The sequence below is a fragment of the Somniosus microcephalus genome, chromosome 12 (assembly GCF_052327205.1).
Source record: "Somniosus microcephalus isolate GS21.2 chromosome 12, FLI_Smic_1.0, whole genome shotgun sequence".
NCBI lineage: Eukaryota > Metazoa > Chordata > Chondrichthyes > Squaliformes > Somniosidae > Somniosus > Somniosus microcephalus.
In genome coordinates, this window is record NC_140998.1 from 148465953 (window position 1) to 148485050 (window position 19098).

The window sequence follows — 19098 nt, forward strand, 5'->3', positions numbered from 1 at the left end:
AGTGCGGTTGTTGGGTTGTTGTTGTTGCTGTCGTCATCGGAATTCGACCTGTGCCTCGGGGTTCACCGTACCCCGAACCTCGGAGAGGACCTTGCTGCGTCTGGTCGGGTTTTCTCGAAGTTTGGTTTTGTTGATTGCGCTTTCGGTCGGTTGTCGTTGGTTGGTTTGTGCTTGATGGAAAATGTTCCCGAAATGACTGGAGTGAATGCCGTCTTCCACAGCCACTTCGGTCGTTGGTGTCTTCTTGTCGAGGTCCCCGGAATGGGAGTCGGTATACGGTACGGCTTCTTGCGGCGATGTTGCGCCGTCTGGTAGCGGAGTAAACCTTCAGTATACCGATTGAGCATGGGGCCTGATGGTGGATCTTCTCCTCAGCGCGGTTGGAGTTCTTTAGATGTTAGTTCGCCCCAGCTCATCCCTCCCGGGCTCGTCTTTTCCCTCAGCGTCTTAACTCACTCTCCTGTTCATTCTTTTGGTAATAGTTCTCTCTCCGCGTTGGTCCTTCTTGTGTTCCATATTTATACAGGTAGATGTGAGGACAGGGGTATTGTTTTGAGTGCACATCGGCTCCTCCAAGTCTGCTGCCCCATTGTGTCAGTCCTGGGACTTGATTAGTTTGGGCCACCTCTTAACTGTAGTGATCCCAAGACTATTGTCCCTAGTCCGAGTTGATTAAGGTGATGATGGCTTATATTCATAGCCCGATTAGGGGTGAGTCACATATTCAAACCTGGACCGGGTGGTCCCCATTGGCCGGGGGTTTCCTCGCTTCAGGTCTGACTCGGTCCCCTGATTGGCCTTTGAGAATGCACTCTGCTTCGTTTGGCCGACACCTATGGCTCGCCTCTGAGCCACAGTCCCCTGTATTCGGATGTCCCAGGCATATCCCAGCCTGCTTGTCAGGACCTCTGCCTTGGCCGAAAATGTTGGTTTTAAACTGTATAGAGCAATTCAATTTTTGGTAAAACGTGGTTGTGGATTTTCGAACCCTACAGTCCCCCATCTTGACACAACCGGGTATAGCTGGGATGTGTCAATTGGCATGTAAGAAAATCCAAAGGCCTACCAAGTGTCAGTCATCCCCATTGTTTACTCTAACTAATAACCCTTACAAAGTTAGTGTAAAAACAAAACAAAAAAATAAATAATCATATTCCCTTTCAGGTATACATCAAAACAAGGTATTACATTTTTCCAATACATAGAGCATAACAAAATACCCCATGCCGCGTGTGTTCCTTGCGTCCTTTCCTGCAAAGTTGTACAGCTTTCACCATATCCATACAGTATAAGATATATATCTATGATTGCATAAGTTCGTACTGTGTGATCTGCCGTACATAAGTTTTGACAGCTTACGTAGTGTATGGTATTATCCAGCTCCGGGTGCGAGTAGTGCTGCGATACAGTGCATCAGAATGGTCCTCTTTGCTTCCGACAAGGAAAGAATGCCTGGAAACAAAAGGGCCTTCTTCTCATGGTTATACTGGGCTGTCCTTCTGTTGCTGCTTGTTGAATAATTTCAGATACCGGTGTGCTTTGAGGGCTCTTCTGGCTTTGCAGGTGTTTATAATGAGATACACTACAATGACCAGTTGTACAATTACCAGCGTATGGGAGGCCACGCGAAGCCAGACAGGGATATCTACCCTTGTTCCCCATTCCCACCACGCGGGTGACTGTATGTCTGCAATCCCAAGAGCTATGTCTTTGTTTTTCTGTTCAAGGGTGAAGGAATGTTTATGACTGAGGTCCACTGCCTTCAATAAGGCAGTGAGTTTCTCAGGTAAGAGTGGTATAGAGTACCCAAACCGGGCAACATAGTTCTGCAAGTCACTTACATTGTGCTGTACCGTGAGGTGAATTGTGGAGGGTTCTGGGATTGGAATGATCCTTTCCTGGGCCACTTGAACTTCTGCCCTAGGTTTAAAGCAAAAGCTGCCGTCCAGTATATCACACCACTCACTCGGGCCGTGCCTATACCGGTGGGCAGTCATGGCGACACAATATGTCCCATCACCTACACATGCTATCTGTGGAGGCACATGGCCAGGTGCCATTACCTCCATCGTGCAATTTATAGGTTCTGCCCCAGCAGTGCTAAACCCGCATTGTGAAGGCGTTCAAGTGCTGGGGACACAGTATCACCTGTGCTCCCCAGCTACGGCAACCAGACAGGTCAGTACCCGTCACTGTGTGCTCCCGCACAATGACATAAGGTGGGACCATTGTGAAACGGACGTGTACCCCCCCACGAATGACCCGACATTCTCCACACGATACAGGGGTGCTGGTCTGGCGGATGACCCCATCACTGGCATTCGCACAACCACACCCATAATCGTGTGGTTGGATTTCCCACAGTCAACCGGGACAGGATAGGCCTCCGACGTCACTCGGAGCTGGCATGGGCTGAGGGTGCGGCTATAGGGGTGTAGTGCCTCCAGGTGCCGGTTGCTGATCCAGGAGGGGACCCGACCTTGCCTAAGGTCTTCCAAGTTACTGCGGCCCTCTCCCAGCAACCAGGCCCCATAGAGCACACACACCTCATTCTGTGCCGCCTGATCGGAGGCCAGCCGGTCCTCCTTAATCAAGGTGTTTATCGTCCGAGCATGAGCCTCTAGCTGGGCGACAATCTCCTTCAGGTGCACAGTCATAGCCACCCCCTCGTGAAGCGTGGAACCCAAAACACCATTCTCCTTCCCTAGGATGCTGCGCAGCTGAGACTTTAGCCCATTAATCTGTAGGGCCAGCTGCACATCATCCAGGCTGTTCATAACCGAGGCCCCAGTATTAAACCCAGTGAAAACATCATTCATAACCCCCCTGCGCTGTCTGCCCCTCTCGGTCGTGTCTTCTTTTGTGTACAGGTCTGCCACACTGATGTCCCCGAAATCCAGCTCAAAGAAGCTTCGGAACATCTCCCTCAGCAGAGCCTGATACAGCAATTCGGTTTTTTGGGGGCAGAACGCAGGTAGGCGAACTTCTGTTAGGTTAAGGACCACAGATGCAACTGCGTAGTGCACTCCCTGGTACACCAACTTACCCGTCGGTACTAATACCAACCCATTCCCAGGTCCCCTAGTGGTGGTCGGACATCCGTGGGCATCAATGGGTTTGGGCGTGGGTAGGGGTTTCCTCACCTGAGCCAGGAGCTCGGTGGCATTGATGGGCACTCGGATACGAGGGGTGACGCAAGCTTCCCCGCTTCTATCCCACTCCATCCCGTACCCCGTGTCCTGCCACCACCTGGCAAAGGTGATGGACAGCCCCGCTGGGCATACTTGGGCTGATCCCCATAGGCATACGTACATCCCTTCGTCGTAGGCCCACCATTTTTCCCAACACACAGTGACTTCCCCCGGTGACCCCGTGATGGTCCGGTAGGTATCGTTGCTCAGACGTTCCCAGTCTGAGCTCCTGTCCTCGATGTCCGTGCTCAATTTCCTGAGCCACCACCAGCGTCCTAAAGGTACATCCCCCTTACATGTCAAACACACCCTTTTCCCCTCTGTCACCCTAACCCGGGAAGTGGCCACCTCGATGTTCGGACAGGGGGTGGAGGCCTCTCCGTAAGTAAAGCTCTTGTGGTTCGAATACCGGGTGGAATTCGAGCCCAACCACCTAGGCCATCTTCCCTCGTGGAAGTAGGTGGCCTGGTCTTCTGCCTCCATGATCCCTTCTCCCGTGGTTACAGTTGGCGCCCTGCCCCCGGAACACCCGTAGACCAGGGACTTCTCGGTGTCCCCTCGGCATCCGGTGCAGGTCCCCATGTAGGTGAGTATCATCACGATGGTCCGGAGCATCTTCTGGAACATAAATTGAAAAACACAGTCTTGCCTGAGACTTCTTCAGGCTCGACTGGAGTAGCACCAAGTTTTGTTTTCCTTGCTTAACCAAAACACCATCACCTCACTGCAAAAGCACCCCAACTATCAAAAAGGTGCTATGTACAACGCCACCTGTCTCCGGGTGGCCAGGTCAGTCTCTGTAACTGCCTCCCCTTTCCTGGTCATCCTGTTGACCTTGTCCAGGGGATCGAGATACCCCCTTCCGTAGGGCTTGCAGGAGGACCTCCTTCAACTGTCCCCCTGTGTCTGGTGCTCGTTCTGGGGATTGTGACGGGGACTTACCCCTCACAGTACAGAGTTTACCCTTCCGGCACTTCCTCTGCTTTTGAACCCTTGTATTTGGGGAAGGATACACGGGGGACCAAGTCACCCTGGGTCGGACCGCCCGGGTACTATGCCTCACCGGCTGCACAAAGTCCCACATCATGGGCAGTATCCCTTCGTCCTCCCACTGATCCTCCCCTTCCTTTGCTTTTCCGGTTGCTATGCTTAACACAATTCCCTTCTCTGCTGTGGGCCGCAGGGCTTCCCTCGGCTGCGCGTCGGTTTCACACTGAGCTCCAGCCTCCCTGTGACCTTGACTTTGAACTTCCTGTCCTGTCCTTCCTGCCTGTCTGTCAAGTTGTGTGATGTCTCCACAGTGGCAGAGGACCATCCCGGGCGGCATAGCTTTCGGGCCGACATCGACCTCTGTCAAAGCTGCCACCTCCACCGGGGTGTCCTCTGTCACTTCTGGGGGTTCTCTGGGTTTGGGGACCTTCTTCCTTCCTGCCCTAGTGGGGTCAAACCGCTTACATTGGTTGATGTGGTACCACTTCACCCGGCGGGGTAATTGGACCGCATAAACCATTGGGCTGGCCTTATCGACGATACTATAAGGACCCATGTACAATGGTTCGAACACCCCCACTCTGGCGAAGCTGCGGACCATGACCTGGTCGCCGACTTCCCAGTCCTGCTGCTTGTGGGGTTCCAGCAGCAGTTTGTTGCTGCGGTGCTGTTTCCCCATATTGGTGGCCGCTTGCCAGTGAATCTGCTGCAGTCGTTCCAGCAGATTCCCAGCAAAGCAGTCCCGGTCTGTTTCCCAAAGCTGTCCTTCGGTGAGGCCGGGCACCAATACGTGTACCGGGGTCCTCATGGGCCGTCCGGTCATCAGCTCATGGGGCAAGTACCCTGTGCTCTTCAATCGACTGGCTCGAATTCCCATGAGGACCAGAGGCAAGACCTCTACCCATTTGTTCGGTGAGTCCCCCGTCTCCTTGCGGAGTCTTTCTTTAATGGTGCGGTTCAGGCGTTCCACTGGACCTGAGGACCGGGGGTTGTAAGCAACATGCCATTTTACCCTAATTCCCAGTACCTTTAGGGTGGCTTGCATCACCTGGCCAGTGAAGTGACTCCCCTGGTCGGACTCCACAAACTGTGGCAGTCCCCACCTTGAAAACACCTCCCTGACCAGGATCCTGGCCGTCCCCATTGCGGTGGCTGTTCGGCAGGGGAAGGCCTCCACCCACTTGGAGAATACGTCTACCAACACCAGGCAGTACTTGTATCCTCCCTGGGTGGTCGGTAGGGGTCCTATGTAGTCGACCTGGATCAACTGCCATGGTCCCTCTACCCGCCTTATGTGCCCCATGGATGCCTTTCTTTTCTGGGGGGTCTGGGTTGTTTGCTGCACACACCAGGCAGGCTGCACGGAAGTCGCGGACGTCAGTCCGGAGATCTGGCCACCACACTGCCTGTTCCACCTTCTGCCAGGTGGACTCTGGCCCGGGATGTCCTGCACCTGGGCCCTCATGGGCCAGTTGTAGGAACTCCCGCTGGTGTTGCACTGGGACCACCCACTTGTCCCCCTTGAACAGCATCCCTTCCTTCACAGCTACGTCCGCAATATCATACGGGCCCTCTGCTTTTCCTCCATCGAGGATGGTTGTTATGGCCACCTTGAGGATGGGATCCTGCGCCTGGACCATTCTCAGGTCCGGGGCCAATCCTACCCCTGCGCTCCCTGGTGCCCTCTGACAGCTACTACACTGCCTTTCTCGTACGGGTCCCAGAAGCGACCGGTCTGTGCTCCCTCTCTGGCTAGCAGGTTGGTTTGCTGGTTACCCTCTGCCCGTGGCTCGGTCTTAGAGTGGGCTTTTACTTTATGGATGTAGACATCCCTACTACTCCCTAGGGCTGCCACTATCCTCACTAGCAGGGGCTTGGTGACCAGGGGTCTCCCATCCACGGAGGCGTACCCCCTGCGGGACCAAATTGCCAGATACTCTGTACATGAATTGCATGTGAACATACTGTCCGAGCAAATCGTGTACGGGGTGGGGAATTCCTCGGGGTGAGTGACCACGTACATCACCGCCGAGAGTTCAGCCTGCTGGGCGCTCAGGGTGCTGGGGAATTTAAGTGCCAAGGCTATGCCTGCCTTGTGGTCCCAAACTCCGCTACCCGTGCGTCTTGTACCCGCGGACACTGAACTTGACCCATCGACGTAGATCTCACGGCCTGTGGGATGTATCCCTGTCCGAAATCCGAAGTCGACGTCCCACACCCCCTCTACTGAGCATCTATGCGGTTCCCCTGCATAAGTAAGGTTGGCTGCGAGCTTTGGCTCACAGAGGCCTCTGACCCTGATCACCATCTGGGAGAGGAGGAGGGTCCAGTGAGTGATCCTTGCACTGCTGATCATCCCATCTTTTATCCTCCCATCAAGCAGCATCTGGGTCGGGGTATGATGGGTGAGGAGTGTGATAGGGGATACTGCTGTGAAGACTTGTGACCTCTTCACTGCCCAGTGAGTAGCCAACAGATGTCTCTCACAGTTTGAGTACCATTTCTCCACATCCGTGAGGACCCTAGAGGAGTACACCACCGGTCTCAGCCGTCCGTGCCTTTCCTGTAAAAGCACGGCACTCAGGCTGTCCCTGCTGGCTGCCACTTCCAAAAAGAAATTGTGATATCCGAGTGGTAAGGTCAGAAACTGAGAGAAGCGAGATATTAGGAACAAACCCAACTGTTTATTTACACGGTGTAGCAGAGAAACATATCTCTTACAAGCTGGAGGCAAGGCACACAATTCTTATTGCACAAGCCAAGATGGAGGATCCCTCTGAGTCATACCCATAATGCAATGCCACATTACTGTGTTAACTGGTGCACCAGGACATTGAATACATGACCCATTACCTTAAATACTGGTGAATGTGAACCCTTAATATTTGGCTCCCTCTGGCGGATAACTTAAACATTACATCCCAGATTATTATATCCCTCCCCTCTTAAGTTGAACATTAATTTCTTAACATTCTTAAAAAGTCCCATAAGGAAACTCCTTTAACGATAGTCCATACTGAACGAATCTAGCAGGTAGTTATCAATCTCTCTGGCAGCTTGTGAGACCTTGGTGAATGTCTTACAGTCAAGTCCCTGTTTGGTTGTGGTAGAGCCACCTGCTGCTCCTGAGCAGTACTCAGAGTATCTGACTCTGCTACGATGGTTTCCTCTTGATGAAGTGGTCCAGGTGGAACTGGCTCTGTTCGTGGTGGTGGTACCACCGATGCATTTGGATAACTGGGAGCCAACTTGTCCTCCGACATCTCCTCTGGAACTTCCATTTCGATTTCCCCTGGTCTGGTCAGTATCTGATCTACATGTCTGCGTACTACCTGACCAGTTCCCACCATGACCGTATATGATACTGGACTGGTCATTGAGTCTATGACGCCAGGAATCCATTTTGGACCATAACTGAAATTCCTGGTAAGGACCGCATCTCCTTCTTCAAAACTGCGGCTCTTTGTCCTTCTGCCATGGTTTTCCTTTTGTTTGATTTGTCGGTTTTCCACCTTCCTTTTTAAATCTGGGTGAACCAGGTCAAGAGTGGAGCGTAGTCGACGTCCTAACAACAGCTCAGCAGGAGAGAGTCCTGTGGTAGATTGAGGTGTTATTCTGTAGCTGAACAGAACTCGTGACACCTTGGCTGCCAAACTCCCTTCCGCACTTTTTTTCATCATCTCCTTAAATGTTTGTACGGCCCTCTCCGCAAGTCCATTTGAAGACGGGTGATATGGAGCTGAGGTCACGTGCACTATGCCATTGTTTCTCATGAACTCTTTTGTTTCTGTACTCACAAAACACGTGGCATTGTCACTTACTACGATCTCCGGTAGCCCTTGATTACTAAAACTCCTATGCAGGCAGTCTATAGTAACAGTAGATGAAGCAGAATTTACAGGATAAACATCCATCCATTTGGAATGGGCATCAATGATTATGAGGAACATCTTTCCCATGAATGGACCCGCATAATCTACATGTAATCTTCTCCATGGTTTATCCAGCCACTCCCAGGGGTGGAGAGGAGCCGCTGCTGGTGCCTTCCTGTGTACTTGACAAGTGCTGCATGTCTTGACTAGATTTTCTATCTCCTCATCTAGCTTTGGCCACCACAAGTAACTCCTTGCCAAGGCTTTCATACGCGAAACTCCAGGGTGACACTGATGTAGTTGCCCTAGGATAGACTGTCGTGCTGGCTGTGGAATAATCACTCGAGCTCCCCACAACACGCAACCATCCTGCACACCCAGCTCTGTCTTCCTGACACTGTAAGGTATGAAATCAGTCCTTTCCGGATGCTGTGGCCAACCCCTCATCACATATTCTCGGACTCTAGACAGTACTGGATCTTTACCGGTCCATGTCCTTACTTGTTCTGCGGTCACAATTACCGTGTCCGTGTCCTCCAACATCAAAACTCTGTCCTCTGGTGCTGCACGGATAGGTGTGCCTGGCAGTGGAAGACAGCTCAAGGCATCTGCGTTCCCATGGTACTTGCCCGCCTTGTAAACGATGACATACTCATATGCCCTCAACGTCACTGCCCACCTCTGGATCTGGGGTGACACCATCCGTGGTACTGCTTTCATTTCATTAAAAAGAGATAGAAGAGGTTTATGATCAGTGCATATGGTGAATTTCCTGCCATATATGTACTTGTGAAACCTCTGTAACCCAAACATTACTGCTAACCCCTCTTTATCTAACTGGGAATATTTTTTTTCCGCCGGTGTCAGAGTTCGAGACATAAACCCTATTGGTCTTTCTGTTCCATCTTCCAAACTGTGTGAAAGAACCGCCCCCACCCCGTAAGGTGAAGCATCACAAGAGAGAATGATGTCTTTCTCTGCATTGTAGCGAACCAGCACATCCGAGGACAGCATCAGTTTCTTGGACTGTTCAAATGAAACCCTCTGTTCCTCTTCCCACTGCTACTGTGTCTCCTTGCGCAGGTTTGTGAAGAGGTGCTAACACTGTTGCCAACTTTGGTAAAAATCTGTTATAATAGTTTAGCAGTCCCAGGTAAGCTTTTAACTCAGTCACATTGGTAGGAGCTGGGGCCTCCTGCAGTGCTTGTACCTTCTCCTTGATTGGATGGAGCCCGGTGGCGTCCACTCTGTGTCCCAGGAACACGGCCTCATTCCCCAGGAAAGTGCACTTACTCCTCTTGAGCCGTAACCCAGCCTTATCCAATCTTTGTAGTACCTCTCTCAAAGTGCTCAGATGCTCCTGGTCAGTTCTTCCCGTCACCAGAATGTCATCCAGATAGATTGAAACATGTGGGATCCCTTGCAGTACACCCTCGATAGTCCTCTGGAAAATAGCTGGACTAGATGAGACACCGAATGGTAAGCAGTTATAGGTAAACAAACCCTTGTGTGTATTTATGGTTACATACTTCTTGGATTCCTCATCTAGTGTAATCTGCAAGTATGCATGACTCATATCCAGCTTCGTGAATTTCTTCCCTCCAGCCAGGTTTGCAAAGAGATCCTCTGTTTTGGGAATAGGATACTGTTCTAGTTTAGACACCCTATTTACTGTCAATTTATAATCTCCACAGAGTCTTACCGAATTGTCCGGTTTTAAAACAGGTACAATGGGAGCTGCCCATTCTGAACATTTCACGGGTTCCAGTACGTTCTCTCTCAAAAGACGGTCAAGCTCAGCCTCTACCTTTGGCTTCATGGCATACGGCACAGGTCGTTGTTTAAAAAACCTTGGCAGTGCCTCCTTGTCTACATAAATCTTAGCTGGGGGGCCATTAAATGTGCCAAGTTCTTCCTTGAACATGTTCTCATGTTCAATCAACACTTCTTGCAAAGACAACGGTTTGCCTCCCTCTATTTGATGTATTGTTCCCCAATCTAATTTAAGTTCTTGTATCCAGCCCCGACCTAACAGGTTTGGTCCGGAACCCGATACTACAACTACAGGTAGCTGTTCCACGGTGTCCCTGTGTTGCACAGTTACAGTAGCTGTACCCAATGTCGCCACTCGTTCACCGATATATGTTTTAAGCTGCATAGAGCAAGACTTTAACTCTGGAACTTTTGCACGGTTCCACAATTTTGAGTACTCCTCCCTGTTCATTATGGTTACACCACATCCTGTATCCACTTCAAAGTTGACCTTAGAGTCATTTACTGTCAGTTGCAAAGTGATAGGATCCACTTTTGGAATGTTCTCTACCATACTATGCATTATGAACATGTCGTCTTCTCCGCTGATGTGATGTGCTCCCTGTTTTTTCACTTCTCTTCCTAGGTTTTGCTTTCCTCCCCCTTTTGGTTTGTATTCCTCCACGATTGCTTTTGCCCTGCCTGCACGTTTTATGTGCCCTTTTTTCCCACACTTGTCGCACTTTTCCTCCAGAAACCTGCATTCCCTCGCCAGGTGATCGCCATTGCATCTATAACATGCCTTTACATGCTCCGTTGTGGTTTCTGACGCATATTTAACTTGTGCACAACAACCTGACCTGCAACTTGCTTTGTAGTAGCCCAGTCGGAACCTTGTATTTCTTTTACATCTCAGTTTGCTGTCTCTATGGCTTGAGCAAGTTCCAATGCTTTTTCATACGTAAGCCCAGTCTCGGACAATAATCTCCGCTGCATTCGATCATCCATTATCCCGCAAACTAACCTATCTCTCAGCATGTCTTTCAGGTTGTTGCCGTAATTGCAATCATGTGCCAATTTTCGCAACACCGCTACATAATCCAATACAGTCTCTCCCGGTTTTCTGTTCCGTGAATTAAATTTGAAACACTGTACAATCTCACTCGGTCTGGGATTGAAATGGTCCTTTAGCAAGGCCACTAAGTCAGCAAATGATCTGTCTCCAGGCTTTGCAGGACTGCATAAGTTTCTCATTAAACTATACGTCTGACTTCCCACGGAAGTGAGCAAAATAGCTCTCCTTTTTCCGACATCAATTATATCATTTGCTTCAAAGAAATGCAGCAACACCTCGCAGTATTCATCCCAGGTCTGCGTCTGAACATCAAAAGCAGAGATCTTTCCTACCGTAGCAGCCATGATCCATTATTCAGTGTTCCTTTTCTTTTTTTTTCTTCGCCAAGTTGTGATCTGTTTATCCTCATCGCCAATATGTGATATCCGAGTGGTAAGGTCAGAAACTGAGAGAAGCAAGATATTAGGAACAAACCCAACTGTTTATTTACACGGTGTAGCAGAGAAAGATATTTCTTACAAGCTGGAGGCAAGGCACACAATTCTTATTGCACAAGCCAAGATGGAGGATCCCTCTGAGTCATACCCATAATGCAATGCCACATTACCGTGTTAACTGGTGTACCAGGACATTGAATACATGACCCATTACCTTAAATACTGGTGAATGTGAACCCTTAATATTTGGCTCCCTCTGGTGGATAACTTAAACATTACATCCCAGATTACTGTAGAAATCCTCACCCCCATCAATTGCCCCCAGTACAGGTGCTTTTTGCAAATCTTGCTTCAATCGAAGGAATGTAGCCTGGCAGCCATCGTCCCATTCCCACTCAACCCCCTTGTGGAGGAGCCTGAGCAGGGGGGCTGCCATGGCTGCATAATCCTCGATGAAGTCCCTGCAATAGCCCGTGATCCCCAGAAAGGATCGAACTCCGGACACGTTGGTCGGTACCGGGAGTTCCTGCACTGTCCACCTTCGGGCCTCATCAATGCCCCTTTCTCCTGCCCTTAAGGTTAAACCCAGGAACTTGACTTCCTCAACCCTATCTGGGCCTTCTTGGGGTTTATTTTAAACCCGCCATCTTTCAGCGCAGCCAACAGCTCAGCCAGCAGTGGACCGTGTTGTTCCCTGCTCTCTGTGAAGAGCAGCAGGTCGTCCATGTACTGCACCAGCTGTCCTGGCTGGCTGAAACCCTTTAGACAATTGGCCATGCAGTGGTGGAAGATGCTAGGGCTATTGTGGAATCCCTGTGGGAGGCAGGTCCAAGTATACTGTTGCTCCCTGAACGTGAAAGCAAACTTGTATTGGTCCTCTCTCCTCACAGGGATCGACCAGAAGCAGTTTGAAATGTCTAGCACCATAAACGTGGTGGCTGAAGCAGGGATCTCTCAGATCAGGTCTGCAACCGCCACCACCGTGGGAGCGCAAGCCGGGATGTTCTTATTGAGCACCCGATAGTCCACCGTGGCTCTCCACGAGTTGTCCGGTTTCCTGACCAGCCAAAGGGGAGAGTTTACGTGGGTGGCTATGGGTCTCAGAACACCCTGCTCGACTAGCGAACCCAGCGCCACCTCTAAATCGGCTTCCGCCTCTCTCGGGAAGTTGTATTGTCTTTGGGGCCTAGACATGGGATCCCCATCTATTCTGACCTCCACACCTGTGACTCTCCCACAGTCGTGCTTGTGGGTGGCAAATGCTGCGAGATCGGCTTGCACATGGGCCCTGTACTCGGCTGGGGTGCCACTGGCCAGAAGCTCCAGGTCGTAGCCCCCTTTTGGCTTCACTGTACAGAGAGTCCCCTTATCCTGCACCTTGTCAATCATCATAACTCCCTTCTTGGTCCCCGGGTCTACAGTTCCCCACAGACAATGGTTCCGCAAGTCCACCAGGATCTGGTGGGCGATTACAAAGTCAGCCCCCAGTATCCCCTTGTCAGCCTGCTCCCACTTCATCAGGACACACTTCCACTTCGCAGTAAGTGCGCCTAACCGAAGCGTAAGTGGGAGTGAGAAGTACCCTGTCTTCTCACGTGAATCCCACTAGTTCATGGGGCACCCCGCTGGATAGAGGCGAAGCCCCCGGATCCCCCGCATGGACGATGGTGTTGGAAGCACCCGTGTCCAACAGGTAGGTTCCCCGTGCTCCCTCCACCTCCATCTTCACCCACAGTCTACCCCATGAATCATAATCTAGTGGGCACAAGTAAGCAGGCTGCGTGGGCTGTAGTCATTGTTCCCGTGGTTGTGGAGCCGTGGGGATTTCCCTTCCTACGGCTACATCTATGCGTCCCGTCCCTGCCATCAGCTGTCGGAGTGCTACCACTGCGTTTTCAAAAACTTCGTTTGCCTGTCCTTTCTTTCCTCCGGACGGGGCAGTCGCGGGAGGGTTCCTTCCTCCCTGCGCCTGGGGTGGATTGCTCCAACAACTACTTTGGTAGTGGCCGGGCTTCCCACACCCGTAACACACTCCCCTCTTATCGGACGGGTGCTTGCCCTCCTGATACCATTCCCTTTTTGGATTAGGGTTTGAGTGTACTTCGTGCACTCGCCCCTTTGTGGGTTTATCCAGCTTTTCATCTGGGGTTTCCCCGTTACGCTGGGTAACTGACATCCTTTCCGCCACCGCCTCTTTGGTGAGGTTAGGGTCTCTGAGGTTGAATCAGAGATCTGCCCGGGTCTTAATACAGGGCAGACTGTTTGTGATAATCATCCGGAACCACGCTTCACGCTGGTCTGCTGTAAGAGCCTCTCTATCCAGGATATTGCCACAGGCTGCACGGTACACCATCCACAGCGAGTCCACGTATACCTGCGGGGCTTCCCCAGGTAACTGGCTGGTCTTGTTGAGCCTGTCAAGGGGGTTCCCATCGTTACACCCCAGGGCTTCTAAGATGGCCCGTTGTAACCGCTCTGGGGTGACCTGCCCCTTTCTACAGGCTGTTGGGAGGACCTGGTACACCCTCCCCTCTATTGAGAATAGCAGCATCTTTACTGCTTCTTGGTCGTCACAATTGTTCATTTCTACCGCCTGTGCGATGTTAGAGAAATGTACAGATGGATCTCCCCGCCTCTGGTGAGCGTGGGGATATGTGCAATCATGGCCTTCAGAGCTGGAGCTGCGTGCGGGACTACAAACTCACTGTCTAGTGGCCCACAGGCCTGTGCACCTTGTGGAGGCCCGTACTTTTTCTGGACCACTGGACACATAGGTCCCGCCGCAGACTCCGTAGCTGGGGTCCCTATTTCCTCTACCTCCTCTTCCTCTGCCTCGGATTCCGATCCTACAGACCCAACTCCTTCCGTGGGTGACCCATACACCTTGGGCTGGACCGGATCTACCTGTCCGGTCCGTCCCATAACCTTTTGGTTGGGCCGGACCTCCCTGTTCGGTCCCCCGCCCTGTGGGCTCCCTGGTCTGCACCCTTGGTTCCCCCCGTGACTCGACCGGACCTACCGGTGCTTCGGGAGGCGGTTGGCTGTCCTTCGCAGCTGGGTCCTCCACTATTCCCCAATGGTCCGATCTGTTGTCAGCCCTCTTTGGCTCTAACAAACAGATCGTGCCCTTCGCCTGGGCAAGAGATTGGAGCAGCGACTGAACCCCTTCTCTGCAGGGCCCGTGATCTGTTTTCTCAAAACCCTCCTTGCAGTTAACTCTATATGCCGCCTGCAAATCTTTCAGCTGGCCTTCCAGCTCTTCGATTTTCTGCGCATAAGTAACGTTCAACTTCTTAACCTTGCGCTCCCCAGCCTTAGCCTCGGTCACCTGCCCCTGCAGGTATTGTTGTTGGCTGCGGGAGGCTTCCTCCTCTTTGGCTTTTTTTTCCCTTTCCTCAAACAGCTCTAACATGATCCTCTGACCTGTGGCTTCCCTAGCTTCTGAGGTGAGCAGCGCCTCTCGCAGCTCCTCGCTAATCCTGGCTATCTCGCAGTCCGATGCCCGGACCTGCCTTGTCAGGCATGTGAGCCAGATTGCCTTTTCTATCTTCCTATTATGCTTTGATCCTGCCATCCACTGGGCCGCCGCGTCCATGGGACGTGGTGCCCTGCTTAGGTTCTGTACCCACTCTTTTGTGAAGTTTACCTTGGAAATAGTGTAGGCGGAGATTCTCTTCTCCATCTTAGATTTACCAAAAACCACTGTTTCCGAGGTTGTGCATTCATTCTCCCACTGGAGTCCTGCCATGGTCGCCATTGTGTAAGGGGATGGGGCTCTGCTCTGCCCAATTGCAGGGGCCTTTAGTGCCTGTTGATGTATTGGGCCTTGGTCTCCTTTATACCCTTGCAGCTAATGTTAGCCTGCAGGTCGGGTGTCACTTAACACCCTCTAAGGAGATAGAGGACAACAGCTTATAGAGGAGGACTAAAATACGGTGGCGACCCGCACAGTTTATACCTAATCTGTGGGGTACTCCTGAGCCCAAGTGCTCCTGGAGTCCTCTCTCTTTTCCCTAGTCTGCTGTTCCCTTGATTGGCGGGTTCGAAGCGCCCTAATGCCCCTATCTGGTTCTAACTCCAGAATTTGGGTGGAGAACGATGCACTTTAAATAGACGCTCGGAGACAAGTAGTCCTTGGAAAAAGAACAGGTGATGTAAGAGCCATAAAAGCTTAAGAAAATACTTTAAAATAGTGGTTAAATGGCATAATACAGTTAATTTACCTGACCGACTTATTGTATTAAGAAACCCCTATTTTCTTGCTCCAGTAGTATAGTCCGAGAGACCCCCTTCATTCTTGCCACAATGGAACAGTCCCTAAGCCACACATGGGTGCAGCCATTTTACAGTTTAAACTGCACGTGGTTGAAGGAGGCAGAAGTTGTGAGGTTTGGAGCAGTACAGTTTTTGACCGTGTTCGTTTATACGTGTTTGCTTTGTAATTCCGTTTGTTAAGTGTTATAGTAAACAGTTTAAAAGACAAAGCTACGTTTGGGAACGTTTTATTTCGACACGCGTCTACTCATTGTTAAAAACCCCACAGCTCAGTGGCTGCCTGTTTGGAAACTAAGAAGCGCCGCTACATTAGTCAAAAACTTGCTCCCTAAGAAGGAAGGGACGGAATCGTCGGCGAACGTATACCCGAATGGTCACGGAGCCAGACGACAATATAAGAAAGCGAAGGTACAGTGACTGCTACTTGCTTTGTTCATTCTATTGAGAAGCTAAATAAGAGCTGCGGGTAAAATGGCCGAGGCCTTACGGAGCCAGGAGCTTCCATCAGCCAGAAAGATTGCTGGCCAAAAGAGGGAAATAAAGCTCACCCCAAAGGCAATGGAAGAGAAGTTACATAGAAGCATAGGTGCAAGGAAGGCTAAATTAGCTCAGATAACTGGAAAAATGAAGATAATCGATCGTCTCATGGAAGATAATGCTAATATTAAGAAAGCTGAAGACATGATGTATTACGATTTCTCCAAGCTGCATGAAGAATTTAATGTACTCAATGAAGATGTATTAGCACTTCTGCCTGAAGAAGAGGGAAACGCTGATCAACACAACTGGTTTGATCTTAAATCAACCAGCATTAAGGACTATATCAAGGCCACGGAACAGTGGATGTTAAAGATTCGTCAAGACGCTGATACAGCAGAGAAAGATAAAGTTGACGATGAAGTCGGACCAGACGATAGCATTTCAGAGACTTCTGCCAGACCGAGCAAAAATCGAAACGAAGGTAGCTCTGTTTCTGGACGCAGGTCAGTCGCTTCTACCACAAGCTCGTCGCGATGCAGGAGAGCGGAGGCCGAACGGGCGGCGTTGATGGCGCGCGCAGCATCTTTAGCGGAGAAGCAAGCTCTTGAACGGGAAGAGGCCCAACTGCAGGTCCAAGAGGCCCAACTGCAGGCCCAACGGGCCCAGGTGCAGGCAAAGAAAGAACAGCTGGAGATAAAAACAGCTATCGAGGTCTCAGACACCAGGTTGAGTGCGTACGAAGATTATGAAGGCTCACGGGATGGCGGGAGCCACTGCCAGTCAACGTCGTCACATAGAGTTGGATCCAGGGCACCTTCAAGAGTTACAACAGAGCCCGAAGGTAATCCCCTGGCATTACAGCGTGGAAGAGTGGCCTCTCCACTAACAGGAGCACGTGATGCTACCCCAGATGTCAGACGGTCTAGACTAGACCCTGCTGATGACCACCAGAGGCCTGAAGACACAGGGAGAAGCCTATACCGAGTGATGCAACGTCAGAACAAAATTACAGAGATGCTTGTAAAACAACAGAATCTGTTTCGACTCCCTCAAAGAGACATACCAGTGTTCCAAGGCGACCCACTCAAGTATAAGCCCTTCATCAGATCCTTTGAACAAGCCATTGACTCCAAAACAGAGAGCAGCAGTGATAAGTTGTACTACCTGGGACAGTACAACAGTGGTAAGCCACAAGACCTGGTCAGAAGCTGTGAACACATGAGACCGGACCGGGGATACATAGAAGCCAGGAAGTTGCTGCAGGAGCACTATGGTAACGAGCTGAAGATAGCCACTGCATATATCGAAAAGGCTACCAAGTGGCCACAGATCAGATCGGAGGACGGAGAGGCATTGAACGCATATGTTCTTTTCCTCATAGGATGTCGCAACACCATGGAGGATGTTGAATTCATGGAAGAGATGGACAATCCTACGACTATGAGAATCATCATCTCTAAGCTTCCTTACAGGATGAGAGAACAATGGAGAAGAACAGCCTTTGAGATAATGGAGAGACGGAAAGGTAGAGACATGTTTGCAGACTTAGTGAACTTCATAGACAAACAGGCTAAAATTGCTAGGGACCCATTGTTTGGAAACATCCAAGACGTCAGCCCGACCACCGATGGAAGAGTGAAAGCCAAGCCCGTTGAATCAAAGACTCTCAGGAAAGGTGGTTCCAGGGGAAGCAGCTTTGCAACTATCGTCACCCAGACCGAGGAAGAAAGGCCCCAGAACTCATCTCCCAAAAAGAACAGCACAGTGACGTCTGCTAATGCCTTTCAGAAGCCATGCTTATTCTGCCAGAAGAATCATACATTGGATTTCTGCAGCGACATCAAAGCACAGCCACATAAGGACAGAATCGAATTCCTGAAGTGCAACGGCCTATGCTTTGGATGTCTCTCTCAGGGGCACCTGAGTAGAAACTGTAAGCAAAGAACAACATGCAGAGAGTGCACTCGGAAACATCCCAGTCTGCTGCATATCCATAAAGAAGAACAAGTCTCTAAGGAGAGTGAAGAAAACAATACCGACGAGAAGGTTGTTTCAAGTGCTCTGGTGTCACTAGAACCAGAGACTTGTGGATTCACTGGGGCCGGTGACAGTGATTGTATTCTTGCCATCGTACCAGTAAAGATCAAGTCTAAGAGGAGCGAGAAGCTTGTGGAGACTTACGCCTTCATGGATCCAGGTAGCTCAGCAACGTTCTGCACAGAATCACTCATGCGACAGCTGAACATTAGAGGCAGAAGAACAGAAATCCTATTACGCACCATGGGTCATGAGAAGTCAATGCAAAGTTATATCCTGTCAGACTTAGAAGTGTGTGGACTTGAAGAGAAGGACTTCATAGACCTGCCTAATGTTTTCACACAGAGGGAGATTCCTGTTAGAATAGGGAACCTAGCCCTGCAGAAGGATGTGGATAGATGGCCTTACCTGGGAAAGGTGTGTCTCCCATACATTGAAGCAGAAATTGGCCTATTAATTGGAACCAATGCCTACAAAACTATGGAGCCATGGCAGGTGATAAACAGCAAGGATGACGGACCCTACGCCGTCAGGACAGCCCTTGGATGGGTAGTCAATGGAACGGTAAGGAGAGATGATGGCCACAAGTCGAACAAGGAGGAACGACAAAACGTCACAGTTAATCGCATCTCTATCGCAAGCATTGAAGAGCTGTTGATACAGCAGTTCAACGCAGACTTCTCAGAACGCAGCTGTGAGGAAAAGACAGAGATGTCACAAGAAGACCATCAGTTCATGGGTTTGATGACAAGGTCTACACAGTTCATTGATGGCCACCATCACATTGGTTTGCCACTGAGAAGACAGACCGCGAAAATGCCGAACAATCGCTGCATAGCAGAGCAACGCGCCATCAGTCTAAAGAGAAAGCTGAACAAGAACCCCGACTTTCACGAAGACTACAAAGACTTCATGAGAAACATCATAGCGAAAGGCTATGCTGTAAAGGTGCCCGAGGAACAGTTGAACAGAGACGATGGAAGGGTCTG